Here is a 23,814-nt window from a genome sequence, read left to right on the forward strand (position 1 = left end):
TTTGGACAGTTGGAGCGCTTTGATGCCTACCGTGAAAAAAGAAATATCTTCTCATAAAAACTAGACAGAAGAATTCTCTGAAACTTCTTTGTGGTGTATGTACTCAAGTAACAGAGGTGAACCTTGCTATTGATAGAGCAGTTTTGAAACACTCTTTTTGTGGAATCTGTATGTGGATATTTGGATTGCTTTAACGATATCTTTGGAAACAGGAATATCTTCCTATAAAATCTAGGCAGAAGCATTCTCAGAAACTTCTTTGTGATGTGTGTCCTCAACTAAGAGAGTTCAACCTGTCTTTTGATGCAGCAGTTTGGAAACACTCTTTTTGTAGAATCTGTAAGTGGATATATGGATAGCTCTATGGATTTCGTTGGAAACGGGAATATCTTCATATAAAATCTAGACAGAAGAATTCTCAGAAACTTCTTCGTGATGTGTGTCCTCAGATGACACAATTCAACATTTCTTTTGATACAGCAGTTTGGAAACACTTTTTTTGTAGAATCTGCAAGTGGATATTTGGATAGCTGTAAGGATTTCGTTGGAAACGGGAATATCTTCATGTAAAACCTAGACAAAAGCACTCTCAGAAACTACTCTGTGATATCTGCATTCAAATCACAGAGTTGAACATTCCCTTTCTTAGAGCAGGTTTGAAACACTCTTTTTGTGGAATCTGCAAGAGGATATTTGGATAGCTTTGAGGATTTCGTTGGAAGCGGGATTACATATAAAATGTACACAGCATCATTCTCAGAAACTTCTTTGTGATGTTTGCTATTAAGTCACAGGGTTGAACATTCCCTTTCATAGAGCAGATTTGAAACACTCTTTCTGTAGTATCTGGAAGTGGACATTTCGAGCGCTTTGAGGCCTACTGTGAAAAAGGAAATATCTTCCCATAAAAACTACACAGAAGCGTTCGCAGAAACTTGTGTGTGATGTGTGTCCTCAACTAACAGAGCTGAACATTTCGTTTGATGGAGCAGGTTGGAAACACGGTTTTTGTAGAATCTGCAAGTGGATATTTGGATAGCTTTGTTGATTTCGTTGGAAACGGGAATATCTTCATATAAAATGTAGACAGAAACATTCTCAGAAACTGCTTTGTGATGTCTGCATTCTAGTCACAGTGTTGAACATTCCCTTTCATAGTGCAGCTTTGAAACACTCTTTTTGTTGTATCTGGATTTGGACATTTGGAGCGCTTTGATGCCTACCGTGAAAAAAGAAATATCTTCCCATAAAAACTAGACAGAAGAATTCTCTGAAACTTCTTTGTGGTGTATGTACTCAAGTAACAGAGGTGAAACTTTCTATTGATAGAGCAGTTTTGAAACACTCTTTTTGTGGAATCTGTATGTGGATATTTGGATTTCTTTAACGACATCGTTGGAAACAGGAATAACTTCCTATAAAATCTAGGCAGAAGCATTCTCAGAAACTTCTTTGTGATGTGTGTCCTCAACTAAGAGAGTTCAACCTGTCTTTTGATGCAGCAGTTTGGAAACACTCTTTTTGTAGAATCTGTAAGTGGATATATGGATAGCTCTAAGGATTTCGTTGGAAACGGGAATATCTGCATATAAAATCTAGACAGAAGAATTCTCAGAAACTTCTTCGTGATGTGTGTCCTCAGATGACACAATTCAACATTTCTTTTGATACAGCAGTTTCGAAACACTTTTTTTGTAGAATCTGCAAGTGGATATTTGGATAGCTGTAAGGATTTCGTTGGAAACGGGAATATCTTCATGTAAAACCTAGACAAAAGCACTCTCAGAAACTAGTCTGTGAAATCTGCATTCAAATCACAGAGTTGAACATTCCCTTTCTTAGAGCAGGTTTGAAACACTCTTTTTGTGGAATCTGCAAGAGGATATTTGGATAGCTTTGAGGATTTCGTTGGAAACGGGATTACATCATCTAAAAAGTACACAGCAGCATTCTCAGAAGCTTCTTCGTGATGTTTGCTTTTAAGTCACAGAGTTGAACATTCCCTTTCAATAGAGCAGGTTTGAAACACTCTTTCTGTAGTATCTGGAAGTGGACATTTCGTGCGCTTTGAGGCCTATTGTGATAAAGGAAATATCTTCCCATAAAAAGTAGACAGAAGCGTTCGCAGAAACATGTGTGTGATGTGTGTCCTCAACTAACAGAGCTGAACATTTCGTTTGATGGAGCAGTTTGGAAACACGCTTTTTGTAGAATCTGCAAGTGGATATTTGGATAGCTTTGTGGATTTCGTTGGAAACGGGAATATCTTCATATAAAATGTAGACAGAAAGATTCTCAGAAACAGCTTTGTGATGTGTGCATTCAAGTCACAGAGTTGAACATTCCCTTTCATACAGCAGCTTTGAAACACTCTTTTTGTTGTATCTGGATTAGGACATTTGGAGCGCTTTGATGCCTACCGTGAAAAAAGGAATATCTTCCCATAAAAACTAGACAGAAGAATTCTCTGAAACTTCTTTGTGGTGTATGTACTCAAGTAACGAGGTGAAGATTTCTAGTGATAGAGCAGTTTTGAAACACCCTTTTTTTAGAATCTGTAAGTGGATATTTGGATTGCTTTAATGATATCGTTGGAAACAGGAATATCTTCCTATAAAATCTAGGCAGAAGCATTCTCAGAAACTCCTTTGTGAAGTGTGTCCTCAACTAAGAGAGTTCAACCTGTCTTTTGATGCAGCAGTTTGGAAACACTCTTTTTGTAGAATCTGTAAGTGGATATATGGATAGCTCTAACATTTCGTTGGAAACGGGAATATCTTCATATAAAATCTAGACAGAAGCATTCTCAGAAACTTCTTCGTGATGTGTGTCCTCAAATGACACAATTCAACATTTCTTTTGATACAGCAGTTTGGAAACACTTTTTTTTGTAGAATCTGCAAGTGGATATTTGGATAGCTGTAAGGATTTCGTTGGAAACGGGAATATCTTCATATAAAACCTAGACACAAGCACTCTCCGAAACTACTCTGTGATATCTGCATTCAAATCACAGAGTTGAACATTCCCTTTCTTAGAGCAGGTTTGAAACACTCTTTTTGTGGAATCTGCAAGAGGATATTTGGAATGCTTTGAGGATTTCGTTGGAAGCGGGATTACATATAAAATGTACACAGCATCATTCTCAGAAGCTTCTTCGTGATGTTTGCTTTTAAGTCACAGGGTTGAACATTCCCTTTCATAGAGCATGTTTGAAAGACTCTTTCTGTAGTATCTGGAAGTGGACATTTCGAGCGCTTTGAGGCCTACTGTGAAAAAGGAAATATCTTCCCATAAAAACTACACAGAAGCGTTCGCAGAAACTTGTGTGTGATGTGTGTCCTCAACTAACAGAGCTGAACATTTCGTTTGATGGAGCAGGTTGGAAACACGGTTTTTGTAGAATCTGCAAGTGGATATTTGGATAGCTTTGTGGATTTCGTTGGAAACGGGAATAACTTCATATAAAATGTAGACAGAAACATTCTCAGAAACTGCTTTGTGATGTCTGCATTCAAGTCACAGAGTTGAACATTCCCTTTCATAGTGCAGCTTTGAAACACTTTTTGTTGTATCTGGATTTGGACAGTTGGAGCGCTTTGATGCCTACCGTGAAAAAAGAAATATCTTCTCATAAAAACTAGACAGAAGAATTCTCTGAAACTTCTTTGTGGTGTATGTACTCAAGTAACAGAGGTGAACCTTGCTATTGATAGAGCAGTTTTGAAACACTCTTTTTGTGGAATCTGTATGTGGATATTTGGATTGCTTTAACGATATCTTTGGAAACAGGAATAACTTCCTATGAAATCTAGGCAGAAGCATTCTCAGAAACTTCTTTGTGATGTGTGTCCTCAACTAAGAGAGTTCAACCTGTCTTTTGATGCAGCAGTTTGGAAACACTCTTTTTGTAGAATCTGTACGTGGATATATGGATAGCTCTATGGATTTCGTTGGAAACGGGAATATCTTCATATAAAATCTAGACAGAAGCATTCTCAGAAACTTCTTCGTGATGTGTGTCCTCAGATGACACAATTCAACATTTCTTTTGATACAGCAGTTTGGAAACACTTTTTTTGTAGAATCTGCAAGTGGATATTTGGATAGCTGTAAGGATTTCGTTGGAAACGGGAATATCTTCATGTAAAACCTAGACAAAAGCACTCTGAGAAACTACTCTGTGATATCTGCATTCAAATCACAGAGTTGAACATTCCCTTTCTTAGAGCAGGTTTGAAACACTCTTTTTGTGGAATCTGCAAGAGGATATTTGGATAGATTTGAGGATTTCGTTGGAAGCGGGATTGCATATAAAATGTACACAGCATCATTCTCAGAAGCTTCTTCGTGATGTTTGCTTTTAAGTCACAGGGTTGAACATTCCCTTTCATAGAGCAGGTTTGAAAGACTCTTTCTGTAGTATCTGGAAGTGGACAATTCGAGCGCTTTGAGGCCTACTGTGAAAAAGGAAATATCTTCCCATAAAAACTACACAGAAGCATTCGCAGAAACTTGTGTGTGATGTGTGTCCTCAACTAACAGAGCTGAACATTTATTTCGTTTGATGGAGCAGGTTGGAAACACGGTTTTTGTAGAATCTGCAAGTGGATATTTGGATAGCTTTGTGGATTTCGTTGGAAACGGGAATATCTTCATATAAAATGTAGACAGAAACATTCTCAGAAACTGCTTTGTGATGTCTGCATTCTAGTCACAGTGTTGAACATTCCCTTTCATAGTGCAGCTTTGAAACACTCTTTTTGTTGTATCTGGATTTGGACATTTGGAGCGCTTTGATGCCTACCGTGAAAAAAGAAATATCTTCCCATAAAAACTAGACAGAAGAATTCTCTGAAACTTCTTTGGGGTGTATGTACTCAAGTAACAGAGGTGAAACTTTCTATTGATAGAGCAGTTTTGAAACACTCTTTTTGTGAAATCTGTATGTGGATATTTGGATTTCTTTAACGACATCGTTGGAAACAGGAATAACTTCCTATAAAATCTAGGCAGAAGCATTCTCAGAAACTTCTTTGTGATGTGTATCCTCAACTAAGAGAGTTCAACCTGTCTTTTGATGCAGCAGTTTGGAAACACTCTTTTTGTAGAATCTGTAAGTGGATATATGGATAGCTCTAAGGATTTCGTTGGAAACGGGAATATCTGCATATAAAATCTAGACAGAAGAATTCTCAGAAACTTCTTCGTGATGTGTGTCCTCAGATGACACAATTCAACATTTCTTTGATACAGCAGTTTGGAAACACTTTTTTTGTAGCATCTGCAAGTGGATTTTTGGATAGCTGTAAGGATTTCGTTGGAAACGGGAATATCTTCATGTAAAACCTAGACAAAAGCACTCTCAGAAACTAGTCTGTGAAATCTGCATTCAAATCACAGAGTTGAACATTCCCTTTCTTAGAGCAGGTTTGAAACACTCTTTTTGTGGAATCTGCAAGAGGATATTTGGATAGCTTTGAGGATTTCGTTGGAAACGGGATTACATCATCTAAAAAGTACACAGCAGCATTCTCAGAAGCTTCTTCGTGATGTTTGCTTTTAAGTCACAGAGTTGAACATTCCCTTTCAATAGAGCAGGTTTGAAACACTCTTTCTGTAGTATCTGGAAGTGGACATTTCGTGCGCTTTGAGGCATATTGTGATAAAGGAAATATCTTCCCATAAAAAGTAGACAGAAGCGTTCGCAGAAACTTGTGTGTGATGTGTGCCCTCAACTAACAGAGCTGAACATTTCGTTTGATGGAGCAGTTTGGAAACACGCTTTTTGTAGAATCTGCAAGTGGATATTTGGATAGCTTTGTGGATTTCGTTGGAAACGGGAATATCTTCATATAAAATGTAGACAGAAAGATTCTCAGAAACAGCATTGTGATGTGTGCATTCAAGTCACAGAGTTGAACATTCCCTTTCATACAGCAGCTTTGAAACACTCTTTTTGTTGTATCTGGATTTGGACATTTGGAGCGCTTTGATGCCTACCGTGAAAAAAGAAATATCTTCCCATAAAAACTAGACAGAAGAATTCTCTGAAACTTCTTTGTGGTGTGTGTACTCAAGTAACAGAGGTGAACCTTTCTATTGATAGAGCAGTTTTGAAAAACTCTTTTTGTGGAATCTGTATGTGGATATTTGGATTGCTTTAACGATATCGTTGGAAACAGGAATATCTTCCTATAAAATCTAGGCAGAAGCATTCTCAGAAACTTCTTCGTGATGTGTGTCCTCAGATGACACAATTCAACATTTCTTTTGATACAGCAGTTTGGAAACACTTTTTTTGTAGAATCTGCAAGTGGATATTTGGATAGCTGTAAGGATTTCGTTGGAAACGGAAAATCTTCATATAAAACCTAGACACAAGCACTCTCAGAAACTACTCTGTGATACACAAGCACTCTCAGAAACTACTCTGTCATATCTGCATTCAAATCACAGAGTTGAACATTCCCTTTCTTAGAGCAGGTTTGAAACACTCTTTTTGTGGAATCTGCAAGAGGATATTTGGATAGCTTTGAGGATTTCGTTGGAAGCGGGATTACATATAAAATGTACACAGCATCATTCTCAGAAACTTCTTGGTGATGTTTGCTATTAAGTCACAGGGTTGAACATTCCCTTTCATAGAGCAGGTTTGAAACACTCTTTCTGTAGTATCTGGAAGTGGACATTTCGAGCGCTTTGAGGCCTACTGTGAAAAAGGAAATATCTTCCCATAAAAAGTAGACAGAAGCGTTCGCAGAAACTTGTGTGTGATGTGTGTCCTCAACTAACAGAGCTGAACATTTCGTTTGATGGAGCAGGTTGGAAACACGGTTTTTGTAGAATCTGCAAGTGGATATTTGGATAGCTTTGTGGATTTCGTTGGAAACGGGAATATCTTCATATAAAATGTAGACAGAAACATTCTCAGAAACTGCTTTGTGATGTCTGCATTCTAGTCACAGTGTTGAACATTCCCTTTCATAGTGCAGCTTTGAAACACTCTTTTTGTTGTATCTGGATTTGGACATTTGGAGCGCTTTGATGCCTACCGTGAAAAAAGAAATATCTTCCCATAAAAACTAGACAGAAGAATTCTCTGAAACTTCTTTGTGGTGTATGTACTCAAGTAACAGAGGTGAAACTTTCTATTGATAGAGCAGTTTTGAAACACTCTTTTTGTGGAATCTGTATGTGGATATTTGGATTTCTTTAACGACATCGTTGGAAACAGGAATAACTTCCTATAAAATCTAGGCAGAAGCATTCTCAGAAACTTCTTTGTGATGTGTGTCCTCAACTAAGAGAGTTCAACCTGTCTTTTGATGCAGCAGTTTGGAAACACTCTTTTTGTAGAATCTGTAAGTGGATATATGGATAGCTCTAAGGATTTCGTTGGAAACGGGAATATCTGCATATAAAATCTAGACAGAAGCATTCTCAGAAACTTCTTCGTGATGTGTGTCCTCAAATGACACAATTCAACATTTCTTTTGATACAGCAGTTTGGAAACACTTTTTTTTGTAGAATCTGCAAGTGGATATTTGGATAGCTGTAAGGATTTCGTTGGAAACGGGAATATCTTCATATAAAACCTAGACACAAGCACTCTCCGAAACTACTCTGTGATATCTGCATTCAAATCACAGAGTTGAACATTCCCTTTCTTAGAGCAGGTTTGAAACACTCCTTTTGTGGAATCTGCAAGAGGATATTTGGAATGCTTTGAGGATTTCGTTGGAAGCGGGATTACATATAAAATGTACACAGCATCATTCTCAGAAGCTTCTTCGTGATGTTTGCTTTTAAGTCACAGGGTTGAACATTCCCTTTCATAGAGCAGGTTTGAAAGACTCTTTCTGTAGTATCTGGAAGTGGACATTTCGAGCGCTTTGAGGCCTACTGTGAAAAAGGAAATATCTTCCCATAAAAACTACACAGAAGCGTTCGCAGAAACTTGTGTGTGATGTGTGTCCTCAACTAACAGAGCTGAACATTTCGTTTGATGGAGCAGGTTGGAAACACGGTTTTTGTAGAATCTGCAAGTGGATATTTGGATAGCTTTGTGGATTTCGTTGGAAACGGGAATATCTTCATATAAAATGTAGACAGAAACATTCTCAGAAACCGCTTTGTGATGTCTGCATTCTAGTCACAGTGTTGAACATTCCCTTTCATAGTGCAGCTTTGAAACACTCTTTTTGTTGTATCTGGATTTGGACATTTGGAGCGCTTTGATGCCTAACGTGAAAAAAGAAATATCTTCCCATAAAAACTAGACAGAAGAATTCTCTGAAACTTCTTTGTGGTGTATGTACTCAAGTAACAGAGGTGAAACTTTCTATTGATAGAGCAGTTTTGAAACACTCTTTTTGTGAAATCTGTATGTGGATATTTGGATTTCTTTAACGACATCGTTGGAAACAGGAATAACTTCCTATAAAATCTAGGCAGAAGCATTCTCAGAAACTTCTTTGTGATGTGTATCCTCAACTAAGAGAGTTCAACCTGTCTTTTGATGCAGCAGTTTGGAAACACTCTTTTTGTAGAATCTGTAAGTGGATATATGGATAGCTCTAAGGATTTCGTTGGAAACGGGAATATCTGCATATAAAATCTAAACAGAAGAATTCTCAGAAACTTCTTCGTGATGTGTGTCCTCAGATGACACAATTCAACATTTCTTTTGATACAGCAGTTTGGAAACACTTTTTTTGTAGCATCTGCAAGTGGATATTTGGATAGCTGTAAGGATTTCGTTGGAAACGGGAATATCTTCATGTAAAACCTAGACAAAAGCACTCTCAGAAACTAGTCTGTGAAATCTGCATTCAAATCACAGAGTTGAACATTCCCTTTCTTAGAGCAGGTTTGAAACACTCTTTTTGTGGAATCTGCAAGAGGATATTTGGATAGCTTTGAGGATTTCGTTGGAAACGGGATTACATCATCTAAAAAGTACACAGCAGCATTCTCAGAAGCTTCTTCGTGATGTTTGCTTTTAAGTCACAGAGTTGAACATTCCCTTTCAATAGAGCAGGTTTGAAACACTCTTTCTGTAGTATCTGGAAGTGGACATTTCGTGGGCTTTGAGGCCTATTGTGATAAAGGAAATATCTTCCCATAAAAAGTAGACAGAAGCGTTCGCAGAAACTTGTGTGTGATGTGTGTCCTCAACTAACAGAGCTGAACATTTCGTTTGATGGAGCAGTTTGGAAACACGCTTTTTGTAGAATCTGCAAGTGGATATTTGGATAGCTTTGTGGATTTCGTTGGAAACGGGAATATCTTCATATAAAATGTAGACAGAAAGATTCTCAGAAACAGCTTTGTGATGTGTGCATTCAAGTCACAGAGTTGAACATTCCCTTTCATACAGCAGCTTTGAAACACTCTTTTTGTTGTATCTGGATTTGGACATTTGGAGCGCTTTGATGCCTACCGTGAAAAAAGAAATATCTTCCCATAAAAACTAGACAGAAGAATTCTCTGAAACTTCTTTGTGGTGTGTGTACTCAAGTAACAGAGGTGAACCTTTCTATTGATAGAGCAGTTTTGAAAAACTCTTTTTGTGGAATCTGTATGTGGATATTTGGATTGCTTTAACGATATCGTTGGAAACAGGAATATCTTCCTATAAAATCTAGGCAGAAGCATTCTCAGAAACTTCATCGTGATGTGTGTCCTCAGATGACACAATTCAACATTTCTTTTGATACAGCAGTTTGGAAACACTTTTTTTGTAGAATCTACAAGTGGATATTTGGATAGCTGTAAGGATTTCGTTGGAAACGGAATATCTTCATATAAAACCTAGACACAAGCACTCTCAGAAACTACTCTGTGATACACAAGCACTCTCAGAAACTACTCTGTGATATCTGCATTCAAATCACAGAGTTGAACATTCCCTTTCTTAGAGCAGGTTTGAAACACTCTTTTTGTGGAATCTGCAAGAGGATATTTGGAAAGCTTTGAGGATTTCGTTGGAAGCGGGATTACATAGAAAATGTACACAGCATCATTCTCAGAAGCTTCTTCGTGATGTTTGCTTTTAAGTCACAGGGTTGAACATTCCCTTTCATAGAGCAGGTTTGAAACACTCTTTCTGTAGTATCTGGAAGTGGACATTTCAAGCGCTTTGAGGCCTATTGTGAAAAAGGAAATATCTTCCCATAAAAACTAGACAGAAGCGTTCGCAGAAACATGTGTGTGATGTGTGTCCTCAACTAACAGAGCTGAACATTTCGTTTGATGGAGCAGTTTGGAAACACGCTTTTTGTAGAATCTGCAAGTGGATATTTGGATAGCTTTGTGGATTTCGTTGGAAACGGGAATAACTTCATATAAAATGTAGACAGAAACATTCTCAGAAACTGCTTTGTGATGTCTGCATTCTAGTCACAGAGTTGAACATTCCCTTTCATAGTGCAGCTTTGAAACACTCTTTTTGTTGTATCTGGATTTGGACATTTGGAGCGCTTTGATGCCTACCGTGAAAAAAGAAATATCTTCCCATAAAAACTAGACAGAAGAATTCTCTGAAACTTCTTTGTGGTGTATGTACTCAAGTAACAGAGGTGAAACTTTCTATTGATAGAGCAGTTTTGAAACACTCTTTTTGTGGAATCTGTATGTGGATATTTGGATTGCTTTAACGATATCTTTGGAAACAGGAATATCTTCCTATAAAACCTAGGCAGAAGCATTCTCAGAAACTTCTTTGTGATGTGTGTCCTCAACTAAGAGAGTTCAACCTGTCTTTTGATGCAGCAGTTTGGAAACACTCTTTTTGTAGAATCTGTAAGTGGATATATGGATAGCTCTATGGATGTCGTTGGAAACGGGAATATCTGCATATGAAATCTAGACAGAAGAATTCTCAGAAACTTCTTCGTGATGTGTGTCCTCAGATGACACAATTCAACATTTCTTTTGATACAGCAGTTTGGAAACACTTTTTTTGTAGAATCTGCAAGTGGATATTTGGATAGCTGTAAGGATTTCGTTGGAAACGGGAATATCTTCATGTAAAACCTAGACAAAAGCACTCTCAGAAACTACTCTGTGATATCTGCATTCAAATCACAGAGTTGAACATTCCCTTTCTTAGAGCAGGTTTGAAACACCCTTTTTGTGGAATCTGCAAGAGGATATTTGGATAGCTTTGAGGATTTCGTTGGAAGCGGGATTACATATAAAATGTACACAGCATCATTCTCAGAAGCTTCTTCGTGATGTTTGCTTTTAAGTCACAGGGTTGAACATTCCCTTTCATAGAGCAGGTTTGAAACACTCTTTCTGTAGTATCGGGAAGTGGACATTTCGAGCGCTTTGAGGCCTACTGTGAAAAAGGAAATATCTTCCCATAAAAACTACACAGAAGCGTTCGCAGAAACTTGTGTGTGATGTGTGTCCTCAACTAACAGAGCTGAACATTTCGTTTGATGGAGCAGGTTGGAAACACGGTTTTTGTAGAATCTGCAAGTGGATATTTGGATAGCTTTGTGGATTTCGTTGGAAACGGGAATATCTTCATATAAAATGTAGACAGAAACATTCTCAGAAACTGCTTTGTGATGTCCGCATTCTAGTCACAGTGTTGAACATTCCCTTTCATAGTGCAGCTTTGAAACACTCTTTTTGTTGTATCTGGATTTGGACATTTGGAGCGCTTTGATGCCTACCGTGAAAAAAGAAATATCTTCCCATAAAAACAAGACAGAAGAATTCTCTGAAACTTCTTTGTGGTGTATGTACTCAAGTAACGAGGTGAAGATTTCTAGTGATAGAGCAGTTTTGAAACACCCTTTTTTTAGAATCTGTAAGTGGATATTTGGATTGCTTTAATGATATCGTTGGAAACAGGAATATCTTCCTATAAAATCTAGGCAGAAGCATTCTCAGAAACTCCTTTGTGAAGTGTGTCCTCAACTAAGAGAGTTCAACCTGTCTTTTGATGCAGCAGTTTGGAAACACTCTTTTTGTAGAATCTGTAAGTGGATATATGGATAGCTCTAACATTTCGTTGGAAACGGGAATATCTTCATATAAAATCTAGACAGAAGCATTCTCAGAAACTTCTTCGTGATGTGTGTCCTCAAATGACACAATTCAACAATTCTTTTGATACAGCAGTTTGTAAACAATTTTTTTGTAGAATCTGCAAGTGGATATTTGGATAGCTGTAAGGATTTCATTGGAAACGGGAATATCTTCATGTAAAACCTAGACAAAAGCACTCTCAGAAACTAGTCTGTGAAATCTGCATTCAAATCACAGAGTTGAACATTCCCTTTCTTAGAGCAGGTTTGAAACACTCTTTTTGTGGAATCTGCAAGAGGATATTTGGATAGCTTTGAGGATTTCGTTGGAAACGGGATTACATCATCTAAAAAGTACACAGCAGCATTCTCAGAAGCTTCTTCGTGATGTTTGCTTTTAAGTCACAGAGTTGAACATTCCCTTTCAATAGAGCAGGTTTGAAACACTCTTTCTGTAGTATCTGGAAGTGGACATTTCGTGCGCTTTGAGGCCTATTGTGATAAAGGAAATATCTTCCCATAAAAAGTAGACAGAAGCGTTCGCAGAAACATGTGTGTGATGTGTGTCCTCAACTAACAGAGCTGAACATTTCGTTTGATGGAGCAGTTTGGAAACACGCTTTTTGTAGAATCTGCAAGTGGATATTTGGATAGCTTTGTGGATTTCGTTGGAAACGGGAATATCTTCACATAAAATGTAGACAGAAAGATTCTCAGAAACAGCTTTGTGATGTGTGCATTGAAGTCACAGAGTTGAACATTCCCTTTCATACAGCAGCTTTGAAACACTCTTTTTGTTGTATCTGGATTTGGACATTTGGAGAGCTTTGATGCCTACCGTGAAAAAAGGAATATCTTCCCATAAAAACTAGACAGAAGAATTCTCTGAAACTTCTTTGTGGTGTATGTACTCAAGTAACGAGGTGAAGATTTCTAGTGATAGAGCAGTTTTGAAACACCCTTTTTTTAGAATCTGTAAGCGGATATTTGGATTGCTTTAATGATATCGTTGGAAACAGGAATATCTTCCTATAAAATCTAGGCAGAAGCATTCTCAGAAACTCCTTTGTGAAGTGTGTCCTCAACTAAGAGAGTTCAACCTGTCTTTTGATGCAGCAGTTTGGAAACACTCTTTTTGTAGAATCTGTAAGTGGATATATGGATAGCTCTAACATTTCGTTGGAAACGGGAATATCTTCATATAAAATCTAGGCAGAAGCATTCTCAGAAACTTCTTCGTGATGTGTGTCCTCAAATGACACAATTCAACATTTCTTTTGATACAGCAGTTTGGAAACACTTTTTTTTGTAGAATCTGCAAGTGGATATTTGGATAGCTGTAAGGATTTCGTTGGAAACGGGAATATCTTCATATAAAACCTAGACACAAGCACTCTCCGAAACTACTCTGTGATATCTGCATTCAAATCACAGAGTTGAACATTCCCTTTCTTAGAGCAGGTTTGAAACACTCTTTTTGTGGAATCTGCAAGAGGATATTTGGAATGCTTTGAGGATTTCGTTGGAAGCGGGATTACATATAAAATGTACACAGCATCATTCTCAGAAGCTTCTTCGTGATGTTTGCTTTTAAGTCACAGGGTTGAACATTCCCTTTCATAGAGCAGGTTTGAAACACTCTTTCTGTAGTATCTGGAAGTGGACATTTCGAGCGCTTTGAGGCCTACTGTGAAAAAGGAAATATCTTCCCATAAAAACTACACAGAAGCGTTCGCAGAAACTTGTGTGTGATGTGTGTCCTCAACTAACAGAGCTGAACATTTCGTTTGATGGAGCAGGTTGGAAACACGGTTTTTGTAGAATCTGCAAGTGGATATTTGGATAGCTTTGTGGATTTCGTTGGAAACGGGAATAACTTCATATAAAATGTAGACAGAAACATTCTCAGAAACCGCTTTGTGATGTCTGCATTCTAGTCACAGTGTTGAACATTCCCTTTCATAGTGCAGCTTTGAAACACTCTTTTTGTTGTATCTGGATTTGGACATTTGGAGCGCTTTGATGCCTACCGTGAAAAAAGAAATATCTTCCCATAAAAACTAGACAGAAGAATTCTCTGAAACTTCTTTGTGGTGTATGTACTCAAGTAACAGAGGTGAAACTTTCTATTGATAGAGCAGTTTTGAAACACTCTTTTTGTGAAATCTGTATGTGGATATTTGGATTTCTTTAACGACATCGTTGGAAACAGGAATAACTTCCTATAAAATCTAGGCAGAAGCATTCTCAGAAACTTCTTTGTGATGTGTATCCTCAACTAAGAGAGTTCAACCTGTCTTTTGATGCAGCAGTTTGGAAACACTCTTTTTGTAGAATCTGTAAGTGGATATATGGATAGCTCTATGGATTTCGTTGGAAACGGGAATATCTGCATATAAAATCTAAACAGAAGAATTCTCAGAAACTTCTTCGTGATGTGTGTCCTCAGATGACACAATTCAACATTTCTTTTGATACAGCAGTTTGGAAACACTTTTTTTGTAGCATCTGCAAGTGGATATTTGGATAGCTGTAAGGATTTCGTTGGAAACGGGAATATCTTCATGTAAAACCTAGACAAAAGCACTCTCAGAAACTACTCTGTGATATCTGCATTCAAATCACAGAGTTGAACATTCCCTTTCTTAGAGCAGGTTTGAAACACTCTTTTTGTGGAATCTGCAAGAGGATATTTGGATAGCTTTGAGGATTTCGTTGGAAGCGGGAGTACATATAAAATGTACACAGCATCATTCTCAGAAACTTCTTCGTGATGTTTGCTTTTAAGTCACAGGGTTGAACATTCCCTTTCATAGAGCAGGTTTGAAACACTCTTTCTGTAGTATCTGGAAGTGGACATTTCGAGCGCTTTGAGGCCTACTGTGAAAAAGGAAATATCTTCCCATAAAAACTACACAGAAGCGTTCGCAGAAACTTGTGTGTGATGTGTGTCCTCAACTAACAGAGCTGAACATTTCGTTTGATGGTGCAGGTTGGAAACACGGTTTTTGTAGAATCTGCAAGTGGATATTTGGATAGCTTTGTGGATTTCGTTGGAAACGGGAATATCTTCATATAAAATGTAGACAGAAACATTCTCAGAAACTGCTTTGTGATGTCTGCATTCTAGTCACAGTGTTGAACATTCCCTTTCATAGTGCAGCTTTGAAACACTCTTTTTGTTGTATCTGGATTTGGACATTTGGAGCGCTTTGATGCCTACCGTGAAAAAAGAAATATCTTCCCATAAAAACTAGACAGAAGAATTCTCTGAAACTTCTTTGTGGTGTATGTACTCAAGTAACAGAGGTGAAACTTTCTATTGATAGAGCAGTTTTGAAACACTCTTTTTGTGGAATCTGTATGTGGATATTTGGATTTCTTTAACGACATCGTTGGAAACAGGAATAACTTCCTATAAAATCTAGGCAGAAGCATTCTCAGAAACTTCTTTGTGATGTGTGTCCTCAACTAAGAGAGTTCAACCTGTCTTTTGATGCAGCAGTTTGGAAACACTCTTTTTGTAGAATCTGTAAGTGGATATATGGATAGCTCTAAGGATTTCGTTGGAAACGGGAATATCTGCATATAAAATCTAGACAGAAGAATTCTCAGAAACTTCTTCGTGATGTGTGTCCTCAGATGACACAATTCAACATTTCTTTTGATACAGCAGTTTGGAAACACTTTTTTTGTAGAATCTGCAAGTGGATATTTGGATAGCTGTAAGGATTTCGTTGGAAACGGGAATATCTTCATGTAAAACCTAGACAAAAGCACTCTCAGAAACTAGTCTGTGAAATCTGCATTCAAATCACAGAGTTGAACATTCCCTTTCTTAGAGCAGGTTTGAAACACTCTTTTTGTGGAATCTGCAAGAGGATATTTGGATAGCTTTGAGGATTTCGTTGGAAACGGGATTACATCATCTAAAAAGTACACAGCAGCATTCTCAGAAGCTTCTTCGTGATGTTTGCTTTTAAGTCACAGAGTTGAACATTCCCTTTCAATAGAGCAGGTTTGAAACACTCTTTCTGTAGTATCTGGAAGTGGACATTTCGTGCGCTTTGAGGCCTATTGTGATAAAGGAAATATCTTCCCATAAAAAGTAGACAGAAGCGTTCGCAGAAACATGTGTGTGATGTGTGTCCTCAACTAACAGAGCTGAACATTTCGTTTGATGGAGCAGTTTGGAAACACGCTTTTTGTAGAATCTGCAAGTGGATATTTGGATAGCTTTGTGGATTTCGTTGGAAACGGGAATATCTTCATATAAAATGTAGACAGAAAGATTCTCAGAAACAGCTTTGTGATGTGTGCATTCAAGTCACAGAGTTGAACATTCCCTTTCATACAGCAGCTTTGAAACACTCTTTTTGTTGTATCTGGATTTGGACATTTGGAGCGCTTTGATGCCTACCGTGAAAAAAGGAATATCTTCCCATAAAAACTAGACAGAAGAATTCTCTGAAACTTCTTTGTGGTGTATGTACTCAAGTAACAAGGTGAAGATTTCTAGTGATAGAGCAGTTTTGAAACACCCTTTTTTTAGAATCTGTAAGTGGATATTTGGATTGCTTTAATGATATCGTTGGAAACAGGAATATCTTCCTATAAAATCTAGGCAGAAGCATTCTCAGAAACTCCTTTGTGAAGTGTGTCCTCAACTAAGAGAGTTCAACCTGTCTTTTGATGCAGCAGTTTGGAAACACTCTTTTTGTAGAATCTGTAAGTGGATATATGGATAGCTCTAACATTTCGTTGGAAACGGGAATATCTTCATATAAAATCTAGGCAGAAGCATTCTCAGAAACTTCTTCGTGATGTGTGTCCTCAAATGACACAATTCAACATTTCTTTTGATACAGCAGTTTGGAAACACTTTTTTTTGTAGAATCTGCAAGTGGATATTTGGATAGCTGTAAGGATTTCGTTGGAAACGGGAATATCTTCATATAAAAGCTAGACACAAGCACTCTCCGAAACTACTCTGTGATATCTGCATTCAAATCACAGAGTTGAACGTTCCCTTTCTTAGAGCAGGTTTGAAACACTCTTTTTGTGGAATCTGCAAGAGGATATTTGGAATGCTTTGAGGATTTCGTTGGAAGCGGGATTACATATAAAATGTACACAGCATCATTCTCAGAAGCTTCTTCGTGATGTTTGCTTTTAAGTCACAGGGTTGAACATTCCCTTTCATAGAGCAGGTTTGAAAGACTCTTTCTGTAGTATCTGGAAGTGGACATTTCGAGCGCTTTGAGGCCTACTGTGAAAAAGGAAATATCTTCCCATAAAAACTACACAGAAGCGTTCGCAGAAACTTGTGTGTGATGTGTGTCCTCAACTAACAGAGCTGAACATTTCGTTTGATGGAGCAGGTTGGAAACACGGTTTTTGTAGAATCTGCAAGTGGATATTTGGATAGCTTTGTGGATTTCGTTGGAAACGGGAATATCTTCATATAAAATGTAGACAGAAACATTCTCAGAAACCGCTTTGTGATGTCTGCATTCTAGTCACAGTGTTGAACATTCCCTTTCATAGTGCAGCTTTGAAACACTCTTTTTGTTGTATCTGGATTTGGACATTTGGAGCGCTTTGATGCCTACCGTGAAAAAAGAAATATCTTCCCATAAAAACTAGACAGAAGAATTCTCTGAAACTTCTTTGTGGTGTATGTACTCAAGTAACAGAGGTGAAACTTTCTATTGATAGAGCAGTTTTGAAACACTCTTTTTGTGAAATCTGTATGTGGATATTTGGATTTCTTTAACGACATTGTTGGAAACAGGAATAACTTCCTATAAAATCTAGGCAGAAGCATTCTCAGAAACTTCTTTGTGATGTGTATCCTCAACTAAGAGAGTTCAACCTGTCTTTTGATGCAGCAGTTTGGAAACACTCTTTTTGTAGAATCTGTAAGTGGATATATGGATAGCTCTAAGGATTTCGTTGGAAACGGGAATATCTGCATATAAAATCTAAACAGAAGAATTCTCAGAAACTTCTTCGTGATGTGTGTCCTCAGATGACACAATTCAACATTTCTTTTGATACAGCAGTTTGGAAACACTTTTTTTGTAGAATCTGCAAGTGGATATTTGGATAGCTGTAAGGATTTCGTTGGAAACGGGATTACATCATCTAAAAAGTACACAGCAGCATTCTCAGAAGCTTCTTCGTGATGTTTGCTTTTAAGTCACAGAGTTGAACATTCCCTTTCAATAGAGCAGGTTTGAAACACTCTTTCTGTAGTATCTGGAAGTGGACATTTCGTGCGCTTTGAGGCCTATTGTGATAAAGGAAATATCTTCCCATAAAAAGTAGACAGAAGCGTTCGCAGAAACTTGTGTGTGATGTGTGTCCTCAACTAACAGAGCTGAACATTTCGTTTGATGGAGCAGTTTGGAAACACGATTTTGTACAATCTGCAAGTGGATATTTGGATAGCTTTGTGGATTTCGTTGGAAACGGGAATAACTTCATATAAAATGTAGACAGAAACATTCTCAGAAACTGCTTTGTGATGTCTGCATTCAAGTCACAGAGTTGAACATTCCCTTTCATAGTGCAGCTTTGAAACACTCTTTTTGTTGTATCTGGATTTGGACAGTTGGAGCGCTTTGATGCCTACCGTGAAATAAGAAATATCTTCTCATAAAAACTAGACAGAAGAATTCTCTGAAACTTCTTTGTGGTGTATGTACTCAAGTAACAGAGGTGAACCTTGCTATTGATAGAGCAGTTTTGAAACACTCTTTTTCTGGAATCTGTATGTGGATATTTGGATTGCTTTAACGATATCTTTGGAAACAGGAATATCTTCCTATAAAATCTAGGCAGAAGCATTCTCAGAATCTTCTTTGTGATGTGTGTCCTCAACTAAGAGAGTTCAACCTGTCTTTTGATGCAGCAGTTTGGAAACACTCTTTTTGTAGTATCTGTAAGTGGATATATGGATAGCTCTATGGATTTCGTTGGAAACGGGAATATCTTCATATAAAATCTAGACAGAAGAATTCTCAGAAACTTCTTCGTGATGTGTGTCCTCAGATGACACAATTCAACATTTCTTTTGATACAGCAGTTTGGAAACACTTTTTTTGTAGAATCTGCAAGTGGATATTTGGATAGCTGTAAGGATTTCGTTGGAAACGGGAATATCTTCATGTAAAACCTAGACAAAAGCACTCTCAGAAACTACTCTGTGATATCTGCATTCAAATCACAGAGTTGAACATTCCCTTTCTTAGAGCAGGTTTGAAACACTCTTTTTGTGGAATCTGCAAGAGGATATTTGGATAGCTTTGAGGATTTCGTTGGAAGCGGGATTACATATAAAATGTACACAGCATCATTCTCAGAAGCTTCTTCGTGATGTTTGCTTTTAAGTCACAGGGTTGAACATTCCCTTTCATAGAGCAGGTTTGAAACACTCTTTCTGTAGTATCTGGAAGTGGACATTTCGAGCGCTTTGAGGCCTACTGTGAAAAAGGAAATATCTTCCCATAAAAACTACACAGAAGCGTTCGCAGAAACTTGTGTGTGATGTGTGTCCTCAACTAACAGAGCTGAACATTTCGTTTGATGGAGCAGGTTGGAAACACGGTTTTTGTAGAATCTGCAAGTGGATATTTGGATAGCTTTGTGGATTTCGTTGGAAACGGGAATATCTTCATATAAAATGTAGACAGAAACATTCTCAGAAACTGCTTTGTGATGTCTGCATTCTAGTCACAGTGTTGAACATTCCCTTTCATAGTGCAGCTTTGAAACACTCTTTTTGTTGTATCTGGATTTGGACATTTGGAGCGCTTTGATGCCTACCGTGAAAAAAGAAATATCTTCCCATAAAAACTAGACAGAAGAATTCTCTGAAACTTCTTTGTGGTGTATGTACTCAAGTAACAGAGGTGAAACTTTCTATTGATAGAGCAGTTTTGAAACACTCTTTTTGTGGAATCTGTATGTGGATATTTGGATTTCTTTAACGACATCGTTGGAAACAGGAATAACTTCCTATAAAATCTAGGCAGAAGCATTCTCAGAAACTTCTTTGTGATGTGTGTCCTCAACTAAGAGAGTTCAACCTGTCTTTTGATGCAGCAGTTTGGAAACACTCTTTTTGTAGAATCTGTAAGTGGATATATGGATAGCTCTAAGGATTTCGTTGGAAACGGGAATATCTGCATATAAAATCTAGACAGAAGAATTCTCAGAAACTTCTTCGTGATGTGTGTCCTCAGATGACACAATTCAACATTTCTTTTGATACAGCAGTTTGGAAACACTTTTTTTGTAGAATCTGCAAGTGGATATTTGGATAGCTGTAAGGATTTCGTTGGAAACGGGAATATCTTCATGTAAAACCTAGACAAAAGCACTCTCAGAAACTAGTCTGTGAAATCTGCATTCAAATCACAGAGTTGAACATTCCCTTTCTTAGAGCAGGTTTGAAACACTCTTTTTGTGGAATCTGCAAGAGGATATTTGGATAGCTTTGAGGATTTCGTTGGAAACGGGATTACATCATCTAAAAAGTACACAGCAGCATTCTCAGAAGCTTCTTCGTGATGTTTGCTTTTAAGTCACAGAGTTGAACATTCCCTTTCAATAGAGCAGGTTTGAAACACTCTTTCTGTAGTATCTGGAAGTGGACATTTCGTGCGCTTTGAGGCCTATTGTGATAAAGGAAATATCTTCCCATAAAAACTACACAGAAGCGTTCGCAGAAACATGTGTGTGATGTGTGTCCTCAACTAACAGAGCTGAACATTTCGTTTGATGGAGCAGTTTGGAAACACGCTTTTTGTAGAATCTGCAAGTGGATATTTGGATAGCTTTGTGGATTTCGTTGGAAACGGGAATATCTTCATATAAAATGTAGACAGAAAGATTCTCAGAAACAGCTTTGTGATGTGTGCATTCAAGTCACAGAGTTGAACATTCCCTTTCATACAGCAGCTTTGAAACACTCTTTTTGTTGTATCTGGATTTGGACATTTGGAGCGCTTTGATGCCTACCGTGAAAAAAGGAATATCTTCCCATAAAAACTAGACAGAAGAATTCTCTGAAACTTCTTTGTGGTGTATGTACTCAAGTAACGAGGTGAAGATTTCTAGTGATAGAGCAGTTTTGAAACACCCTTTTTTTAGAATCTGTAAGTGGATATTTGGATTGCTTTAATGATATCGTTGGAAACAGGAATATCTTCCTATAAAATCTAGGCAGAGGCATTCTCAGAAACTCCTTTGTGAAGTGTGTCCTCAACTAAGAGAGTTCAACCTGTCTTTTAATGCAGCAGTTTGGAAACACTCTTTTTGTAGAATCTGTAAGTGGATATATGGATAGCTCTAACATTTCGTTGGAAACGGGAATATCTTCATATAAAATCTAGGCAGAAGCATTCTCAGAAACTTCTTCGTGATGTGTGTCCTCAAATGACACAATTCAACATTTCTTTTGATACAGCAGTTTGGAAACACTTTTTTTTGTAGAATCTGCAAGTGGATATTTGGATAGCTGTAAGGATTTCGTTGGAAACGGGAATATCTTCATATAAAACCTAGACACAAGCACTCTCCGAAACTACTCTGTGATATCTGCATTCAAATCACAGAGTTGAACATTCCCTTTCTTAGAGCAGGTTTGAAACACTCTTTTTGTGGAATCTGCAAGAGGATATTTGGAATGCTTTGAGGATTTCGTTGGAAGCGGGATTACATATAAAATGTACACAGCATCATTCTCAGAAGCTTCTTCGTGATGTTTGCTTTTAAGTCACAGGGTTGAACATTCCCTTTCATAGAGCAGGTTTGAAAGACTCTTTCTGTAGTATCTGGAAGTGGACATTTCGAGCGCTTTGAGGCCTACTGTGAAAAAGGAAATATCTTCCCATAAAAACTACACAGAAGCGTTCGCAGAAACTTGTGTGTGATGTGTGTCCTCAACTAACAGAGCTGAACATTTCGTTTGATGGAGCAGGTTGGAAACACGGTTTTTGTAGAATCTGCAAGTGGATATTTGGATAGCTTTGTGGATTTCGTTGGAAACGGGAATATCTTCATATAAAATGTAGACAGAAACATTCTCAGAAACCGCTTTGTGATGTCTGCATTCTAGTCACAGTGTTGAACATTCCCTTTCATAGTGCAGCTTTGAAACACTCTTTTTGTTGTATCTGGATTTGGACATTTGGAGCGCTTTGATGCCTACCGTGAAAAAAGAAATATCTTCCCATAAAAACTAGACAGAAGAATTCTCTGAAACTTCTTTGTGGTGTATGTACTCAAGTAACAGAGGTGAAACTTTCTATTGATAGAGCAGTTTTGAAACACTCTTTTTGTGAAATCTGTATGTGGATATTTGGATTTCTTTAACGACATCGTTGGAAACAGGAATAACTTCCTATAAAATCTAGGCAGAAGCATTCTCAGAAACTTCTTTGTGATGTGTGTCCTCAACTAAGAGAGTTCAACCTGTCTTTTGATGCAGCAGTTTGGAAACACTCTTTTTGTAGAATCTGTAAGTGGATATATGGATAGCTCTAAGGATTTCGTTGGAAACGGGAATATCTGCATATAAAATCTAGACAGAAGAATTCTCAGAAACTTCTTCGTGATGTGTGTCCTCAGATGACACAATTCAACATTTCTTTTGATACAGCAGTTTGGAAACACTTTTTTTGTAGAATCTGCAAGTGGATATTTGGATAGCTGTAAGGATTTCGTTGGAAACGGGAATATCTTCATGTAAAACCTAGACAAAAGCACTCTCAGAAACTAGTCTGTGAAATCTGCATTCAAATCACAGAGTTGAACATTCCCTTTCTTAGAGCAGGTTTGAAACACTCTTTTTGTGGAATCTGCAAGAGGATATTTGGATAGCTTTGAGGATTTCGTTGGAAACGGGATTACATCATCTAAAAAGTACACAGCAGCATTCTCAGAAGCTTCTTCGTGATGTTTGCTTTTAAGTCACAGAGTTGAACATTCCCTTTCAATAGAGCAGGTTTGAAACACTCTTTCTGTAGTATCTGGAAGTGGACATTTCGTGCGCTTTGAGGCCTATTGTGATAAAGGAAATATCTTCCCATAAAAACTACACAGAAGCGTTCGCAGAAACATGTGTGTGATCTGTGTCCTCAACTAACAGAGCTGAACATTTCGTTTGATGGAGCAGTTTGGAAACACGCTTTTTGTAGAATCTGCAAGTGGATATTTGGATAGCTTTGTGGATTTCGTTGGAAACGGGAATATCTTCATATAAAATGTAGACAGAAAGATTCTCAGAAACAGCTTTGTGATGTGTGCATTCAAGTCACAGAGTTGAACATTCCCTTTCATACAGCAGCTTTGAAACACTCTTTTTGTTGTATCTGGATTTGGACATTTGGAGCGCTTTGATGCCTACCGTGAAAAAAGGAATATCTTCCCATAAAAACTAGACAGAAGAATTCTCTGAAACTTCTTTGTGGTGTATGTACTCAAGTAACGAGGTGAAGATTTCTAGTGATAGAGCAGTTTTGAAACACCCTTTTTTTAGAATCTGTAAGTGGATATTTGGATTGCTTTAATGATATCGTTGGAAACAGGAATATCTTCCTATAAAATCTAGGCAGAAGCATTCTCAGAAACTCCTTTGTGAAGTGTGTCCTCAACTAAGAGAGTTCAACCTGTCTTTTGATGCAGCAGTTTGGAAACACTCTTTTTGTAGAATCTGTAAGTGGATATATGGATAGCTCTAACATTTCGTTGGAAACG

The sequence above is a fragment of the Pan troglodytes genome, chromosome 13, assembly GCF_028858775.2.
Source record: "Pan troglodytes isolate AG18354 chromosome 13, NHGRI_mPanTro3-v2.0_pri, whole genome shotgun sequence".
NCBI lineage: Eukaryota > Metazoa > Chordata > Mammalia > Primates > Hominidae > Pan > Pan troglodytes.